Raw genomic sequence first — 7,474 nt, forward strand, 5'->3', positions numbered from 1 at the left:
ATCCAATGTATGTTATATTTGTGTTTTTATTTATTTTCAAAACTAACAGTTTGCCCAAAAACACATATACTATATTTGCCTCTGTTTCTTAGTTTATCATTTGACTCTATTTGAGATTAAGAAGATTGTTTTTTAATTTATGGATACATAATAGTTGTATATATTTATAAAATATATACTATATTTTGGTAGAAGTATAAAATGTGTAATGATCACATCAGGGTAATTGGGATAACTGTCACTGTAAACATTTATCTTTTTTGGGGGAAACATCTCAAATCCTCTCTTAGATATTATAAAATATACAATAAATTATTGTTAACTATGGTTGCTCAATGGTGCTAACATAGATGTTACCCCAATTTCTATATAAATTTAGAATGTGTAATAAAAGATGCCATTAAGTCCTCTTACTTGAGGACTAGTTACTGCTTCTCTTGAGAAAATGTATGTAATGGGGCCTATCTGCTTGCGTATATAAAAGGGTAAAATTGCCAACAAAAAGTACAGACAAGATGAATTCACAGCTGAATTCTATTAGACATTTGAAAAAGAATGGATACCAATCCTGTTGATACTATTCCATAAGACAGAGAAAGACGAAATCTTTCTAATATCATTCTATGAAGTCAGTATTACCCTAATACCAAAACCAGGAAAGGACAAAACAAAAAAAGAATACCAATATCCTTGATGAATATAGATGGAAAAATCTTTAAGAAAATACCAGCTAACTGAATCCAACAGCATATCAAAAAGATAAGCCACCATTATCAAGTGGGTTTCACACCAGGCAACCCATAGTCAGCAAAATGGCGTGGTACTTGTATAAAAATAGGCACATAGACATAGATCAATGGAACAGAATAGGGAACCCAGAAATAAACCCAAACACTTAGAGCCAACTAATCCTCGACAAGGCAAACAAAGACATAAAGTGGGGAAACAACACCCTATTCAACAAATGGTACTGGAATAATTGGAAAGTCACATGTAGAAGGACAAAACTGGATCCTCATTTCTCATCTTATATAAAAATCAACTCAAGATGGATCAAGGACTTAAATCTAAGATCTGAAACCATAAAAATTCTAGAAGATAACATTGGAAAAATCCTTCTAGACGTTGGATTAGGCAAAGACTTCATGACCAAGAACCCAAAAGCAAATGCAACAAAACTAAAAATAAATGGATGAGGCTTAATTAAACTAAAAGGCTTCCACACAGCACAAGAAACAATCAGCAGCGTAAACAGACAACCCACATATTGGGAGAAAATGTTGGCAATCTATACATCTGATAAAGAACTAATATCCAGAATGTAAAGTAACTCAAACAAATCAGCAAGATAAAAACAATCTTATCATAAAGTGGGTAAAGGACATGAACAGACAATTCTCAAAAGAAGATACACAAATGGCAACAAACATATGAAAAAATGCTCACCATCACTAATGATCAAAGAAATGCAAGTCAAAACCACAATGCAAGCCAGGTGCAGTGGCTCACACTTGTAATCCCAGCACTTTGGAAGGCCGAGGTGGGTGGATCTTTTGAGGTCAGGATTTCGAGACCAGACTGACCAACATGGTGAAACCTAATCTCTACTAAAAGTACAAAAATTATCTGGGTGTGGTGTCCCATACCTGTAATTCCAGCTACTTGGGAGCCTGAGGCAGGAGAACTGATTGAACCCAGGAGGCGGACACTCCACCCTGGGTGACAGATGTCAAAAAAAGAAACCAACAGGCTGGGTGCAGTGGCTGACGCCTGTAATTTCAGCACTTTGGGAGGCTGAGACGGGTGGATCATGAGGTCAGAGGTCAAGAGTTCGAGACCATCCTGGCTAACACGGTGAAACCCCGTCTCTACTAAAAATACAAAAGCAAAATTAGCCGGGTGTGGTGGCGGACGCCTGCAGTCTCAGCTACTCCGGAGGCTGAGGCAGGAGAATGGCGGGAACCTGGTAGGCGGAGCTTGCAGTGAGCCGAGATTGCGCCACTGCACTCCAGCCTGGGTGACAGAGCGAGACTCCGTCTCAAAAAAAAAAAAAAAAAAAAAGAAAAAAAAGAAAGAAAAAAAAAGAAAAAGAAACCAGCAATGCAATATTACCTTACTCCTGAAAGAATGACAATTAAAAAAAAAAAAAAAATTTAAACACTAGATGTTGGCGATGTGGTGAAAAGGGAGCACTTTTACACTGCCTGTGGGAAGAATGTAAAGTAGTACAAACACTATGGAAAACAGTGTGTAGATTTCTTAAAGAATGAAAAACAGAACTACCATTTGATTCAGCAATCCCTCTCCTGGGTACCTACCCACAAGAAAAGAAGTTATTGTACGAAAAAGATACTTGCACATACATGTTTATAGCAGCAAAATTCATAATTGTAAAAGTATAGAAGTAAGCCAAATGACCATTAATCAACAAGTGTTATATAAAATGGAAATATATATATATTTATATATATTATATATATATATATTTTAAAAATGGAATACTACTCAGCTACAAAAAGGAATGAAATAATGGCATTCACAGCAATCTGGCTGGAATTGCAGACCATTATTCTAAGTGAAGTAACTCAGGAATGGAAAACCAAAGATCGTATATTCTCACTCACAAGTGGGAGCTGAGCTTTGAGGATGCAAAGGCATACGAATGATACAGTGGACTTTGTGGACTCGGGGGAAAGGGAGGGAGGGAAGTGAGGGATAAAACACTACTAATTGGAGACAGTGTACATTGCTCGGGTGATGGGTGCACCAAACTCTCAGAAATCACCACTAGAGAACTTATTTATGTAACCATACACCACCTCTTCCCAAAAAATCCGTTGAATTTTTTAAAAAAAGAATGTTTTGTGTAAACAGTTCTTAGAGGATTATTAAAAATCAAATAGTTATGAGTCTCATGATAAACATCTTTCTATTTTAAAATGTCAAATACTTCAAAGTTTTAAAAGTACTTTATAACTCAAAAATCATTTTTTCAAATATTAAATATATTGTGAGAAGTGAGATAGCTATTATAATTCTAGAAATTAAAAACACAGAAACATTTGCAGTTAAGACTTTTTAAGTTGAGTGTAGTATTTGGCAATAGGATGAGAAATAAAGTGATGGAAAGTTATAGGACACAGAATAGAGAAAAGTTTAATAAATTTCAGGAGGGTTAGATAACTCACTAAAATAAAGTATCAAATAACAAGGAGTACAGAAAGATTATTTAGGTATCCATACGTTTTCAACTTTAAAAATGGCTTCTATACTCCAGATGAGAATGCAATCCGGCTTAATACTTGGTTTTAGCCTTGTAATACCCTGAACAGAGAAGCGGTTACATGCTGCCTGACTTCTGATCTATAAAAACTGTGACATAATAAATGGGGGTGTTGTTATAACTCAAGAAAAATAAATCCTAGAATTTAAACAAATGAAAATATGACATTTTAAATGGTAGATATTATTTAAAAGCAGTTGTAATTGTTAATTTCAATTGGTAGACTTGTAGCGAATGCACATATATTTTATTTAAAGTTTTGCAGTTATGTAGTCTATTTTCAAACTTTGAGTACAATTTTCAACGTGAAAAAAATGTAACTGACCAGTAATGACTAGCACTCATATTTACTTAGTTAAATGGGTGCTTATTTTGAGATTTTAAAACATATATTTCAAAAAAAAAAAATGGATGAATTAGCAACTTTTAAATTTTTCTTAAATATTTTAAAATATGATTGACCTGTACTTTTCATAACTTCATTGTATTTTATAAGGAAGATAGTTAAATATAAATAAACTCTGAAATAAGTTATGCTCACATCCATTAAATCAGAATACCCATTTTTTAAAATATACATATATTCATTACTTTTATTTGTGCAGTCTTGCAAATTTGAGTTAATATAATAAAATTATATCTTAAGATATCATCTAAAACATTTTAAATGCTTCTAAAAATGTTTAACAAGATTCTCCTTCTAAATACATTCATTCCTCTATTCATTGGACAAATATTTCTTAGGAACCTGTTGTATACCAGGACTGCTTTTAGAAGCTGGAACTATGTATAGCAGAGTACAGAAACAAACCCCTGCTTTCACTGAGTTTACAATCTAGTGAGATAGATAATAAACAATAAACACATTAAGAAATACAGTTTTTCAGGAGTTAAAGTTGTTGTGGAAAAAACAAATCAGACTAAGATGAAGAGAGTGAAGGCAGCTATTAATGACAGGTGGTCATCAAGTCTTCTCTGAGGAGATCATATTTTAAGAAAAGAACTGAATAAGTGAAAGAACTCATATACAGGCAAGTGCATTATTTGTGAGACTTAACCCATACAATAAAGCGTATTATTACTTTCCTGATGCACAGATTTTAAAATTGATTGAAATAACTTTGGAACATATAAGGTCTAAAGTTCAAGGACAGGTAGACTAGTTCTTAGCTAAAGGTTCTTCCTGCTAAAATTATTTTCCTGTCCAGCTGAGCTTACTTTTAAACAAACAAGCAAACAAAAAGCTAAATACATGAGGCTGAGTTTTATTTTTAAAATATTCAAGTTTGGAAGTGATTAATGGAATAATTATCAATAAAACAAACATTCAAATCTGTTTTCATTTTGATGCTTTTGTACTTTTTCTAGGTTTGGATTAGTTCAAATAATAATTTATATTTTAATCAAATTTCATATTAGTAAGAGGTACCTTAGTCCACGACAAAATTGGAATTAGGATTTTCACATGAAATTATTTTATAATTTTAATCGAATGTTTGATTTGATTTGATTGGTTGCATATCCTTTTTTTCTTTGCTTAAAAACATCTTGATTCCAAATTTCAGCTTTCACATTAAAAATATACCAAAATATTATTTTTATGTCGGCTTAAAGAGCATAACTAATATCTGAAATTTAAAAATCCAAATAACAAAAGATAGTATTCATTAAAAAAATTCCAACACCAGTCGGCCTTAGCCTGCTCTGTTTGATAAGTAACTTGTATACAAGTTTACAAAGAAAACATTAATGTATATTTTAGACTGAATGATTGTCAGAATACAGAGACATTCCATTGGCAGAAATGAAAGTCATCAGGTTTGGTGACTAAACAATAAAACAAAAATGTCATAACAACAAGCATTTCTTGTAATTTTTCATTGTTCTAGCATGTTTATAAAATCATTTCATGCCTTCATCCATATGGTTCTAATAATAAATTTATGAGAGATACTCTAATTATTTTCATTTCATTGATGAAACACTAGTGATCTAGAAATGCTGATAACATGCCAGAGATCAAATAAGTAATTCATGGCCAAGCTGGGCTTCCAACCAAGGTAGTCTCTCTCCAAAGCTTGTGGAAAATGGTTTCTCTTGATGCCAGAATGAGAAAGTATTTGTGAGAAAAAAGGCATGTGTACAAATCAGTGGAAGAGCCAGAAAACACAATGAAAAAAAAAAAAAGTGGACGAGGCCTGGAATTAAATAATTTGTCTATTACAGTATGGTTGTATATTGCCTTGTGGGTCAGTAAATATAAAACAAAAAAACGCAAAAGAATTAGACTTGTAAGGGTCTTAGACATGTAAGGGTCTGAAGACTTGTAATTTGACTTGTAAGGGTCTTAGAACTGCTTATTGCACCACCATTAATTACATGGCTTAGACTTGTCAGGGTCTTAGAACTGCCTATTGCACCATCGTTAATTACACAGCTGGGCAAGTTAAATGGAGGAGGTTTGTAAAATTAAGTGACCGTACACTGAATACAAATTTAGATGTAAAGTCCTTTACATGGAGCTAAGATTTTTGTTTGTTTTCATTTCTTTCATTTTTTTTAAACAAAGATGGTTCATTCTCTGTAGAGACTGTCGAAAATTGCCGAGGTTGACCATATTTTAAGTCGTCATGACGGGGTATTGGGAAAGTTTTTGAATTAGCAATATTTGTGCCTCAGATAAACCTCATCAGCTACAATATTTCTGCTGCGCAAAGCTGGAGCTCAGTTTTTACACAGTATAATCACCTAATAGCCAAATGGAAGAGGATAAGGAAAACTTTAAAATCTATAATTAGGGGTCTTTCGTTTGTATCTCTAAGGAAAAATTGGAAATAAGAGAACTAGGACAAAACAACACTAATTGGGATTTTCCCCAGATGTTCTTTTTATTCCGGGAACTGGCATGAACTGCTTGAAAGTTGAAAACAAGTTTTTCTCAAAGCTTAAAATAGGAAATAACAGTAATATAGGTAAGGATCATTCTATACTACTTTCATCATGGATTCACGAGAACAAGAGAAGAAAACTGATTAACATTAAGATTCTAGAACCTAGAACAGCAGCTCACAAATCTTTTGGTGTCAGAACCCCTTTATATCCTTAAATATTATGAATGAATCCACATGTCATTTTTGTGTATAGCTGTCAAAATGTATGGTATTAGGAATTCAAACTTAGCAATATTTAAACTTAGTTATTCTATTCCAGTTATTCATTAACTATAATTACACATGATAGCAAAAATAACTTATCTAAAAGATTAGACTTTCCCAAACAAAAATGTTTATGGAGAAATAGTGGCTTTATATTATATTTTTGTGCATCCCTTTAATGTCTGGCTTTCTAGAAGGCAGCTGGATTCTCATATCTGTCTTTATATACAATCTTTTGGATATAATATATCATTCAGCTCCTGGAAGACTTCACTAGAAGACTTTATACTCTTGAGATGTGGAAAGTGGAAAAAGCAGATATCATATTATTATTATGATTTTTCTAAAATCTCTAGGACCCCTGTATTGTAACATGGTTCATACTTTGAGAATTGCTTGTCTGGAACAATGCCCCATCAGATACTAGATGTTAAAGTAATGCTTTTGAATTAATGAATGTAAATTTCATTGCAACTTGCTGTAAAAGTTTGTCCTTAAATTGCATTCCCTGTCATCTTGGGAAATAATCAATTAGACAAATTCCTGTGTTTAGACTGCCACGTTCATTAAGTCCTCAGGCTTAGAAGTCTTTGAGAGCATTGACTAACGTCTGCTGTAATAATCTGGATCTTAGGGCAAGAGAACGTGGCTATAGTGAAACGTAAGTGAGATCAAACTTCAACATAAATATCCAGGAAGGACTGTCACCGCTAAAAAGCTCTTTGAACTCTTAATAATAAAACTAGTTAGGATTCTATCATACAGAATGTAACCCCCAAAGACATCAAAAATCTTACATTAATATAAAGAATTTTGTATTCACAATATACTATATTACGGTGATTCTAGATAGATGCTATATTAAAGTGTGAGATAAATATAGATATATTTAAATCATAAGCATGTATGCATACATAAATTCTAGCTGTGCTTAAATTAAATTAAGGTAAAATTATTATAAAAATATTATTTAAGATTCCAGACCAAAAGCAAGATTGTCATATAGAATCCTCATGAACTTTCTGTTTAAAAATAA

General features: G+C 32.6%; 1 non-coding gene across 1 annotated transcript; it reads right to left on the reverse strand.

Moving 5' to 3' along the window:
- Positions 1 to 5,861: 5,861 nt before the first annotated feature.
- Positions 5,862 to 6,002, reverse strand: LOC119618727 (U4 spliceosomal RNA). Its single transcript, XR_005235088.1, has one exon. It is a non-coding gene; the product is annotated as a U4 spliceosomal RNA (small nuclear RNA).
- Between the last annotated feature and the right edge of the window lie 1,472 nt (positions 6,003 to 7,474).

This window comes from Chlorocebus sabaeus, chromosome 2, assembly GCF_047675955.1.
Source record: "Chlorocebus sabaeus isolate Y175 chromosome 2, mChlSab1.0.hap1, whole genome shotgun sequence".
NCBI classification, from domain to species: domain Eukaryota; kingdom Metazoa; phylum Chordata; class Mammalia; order Primates; family Cercopithecidae; genus Chlorocebus; species Chlorocebus sabaeus.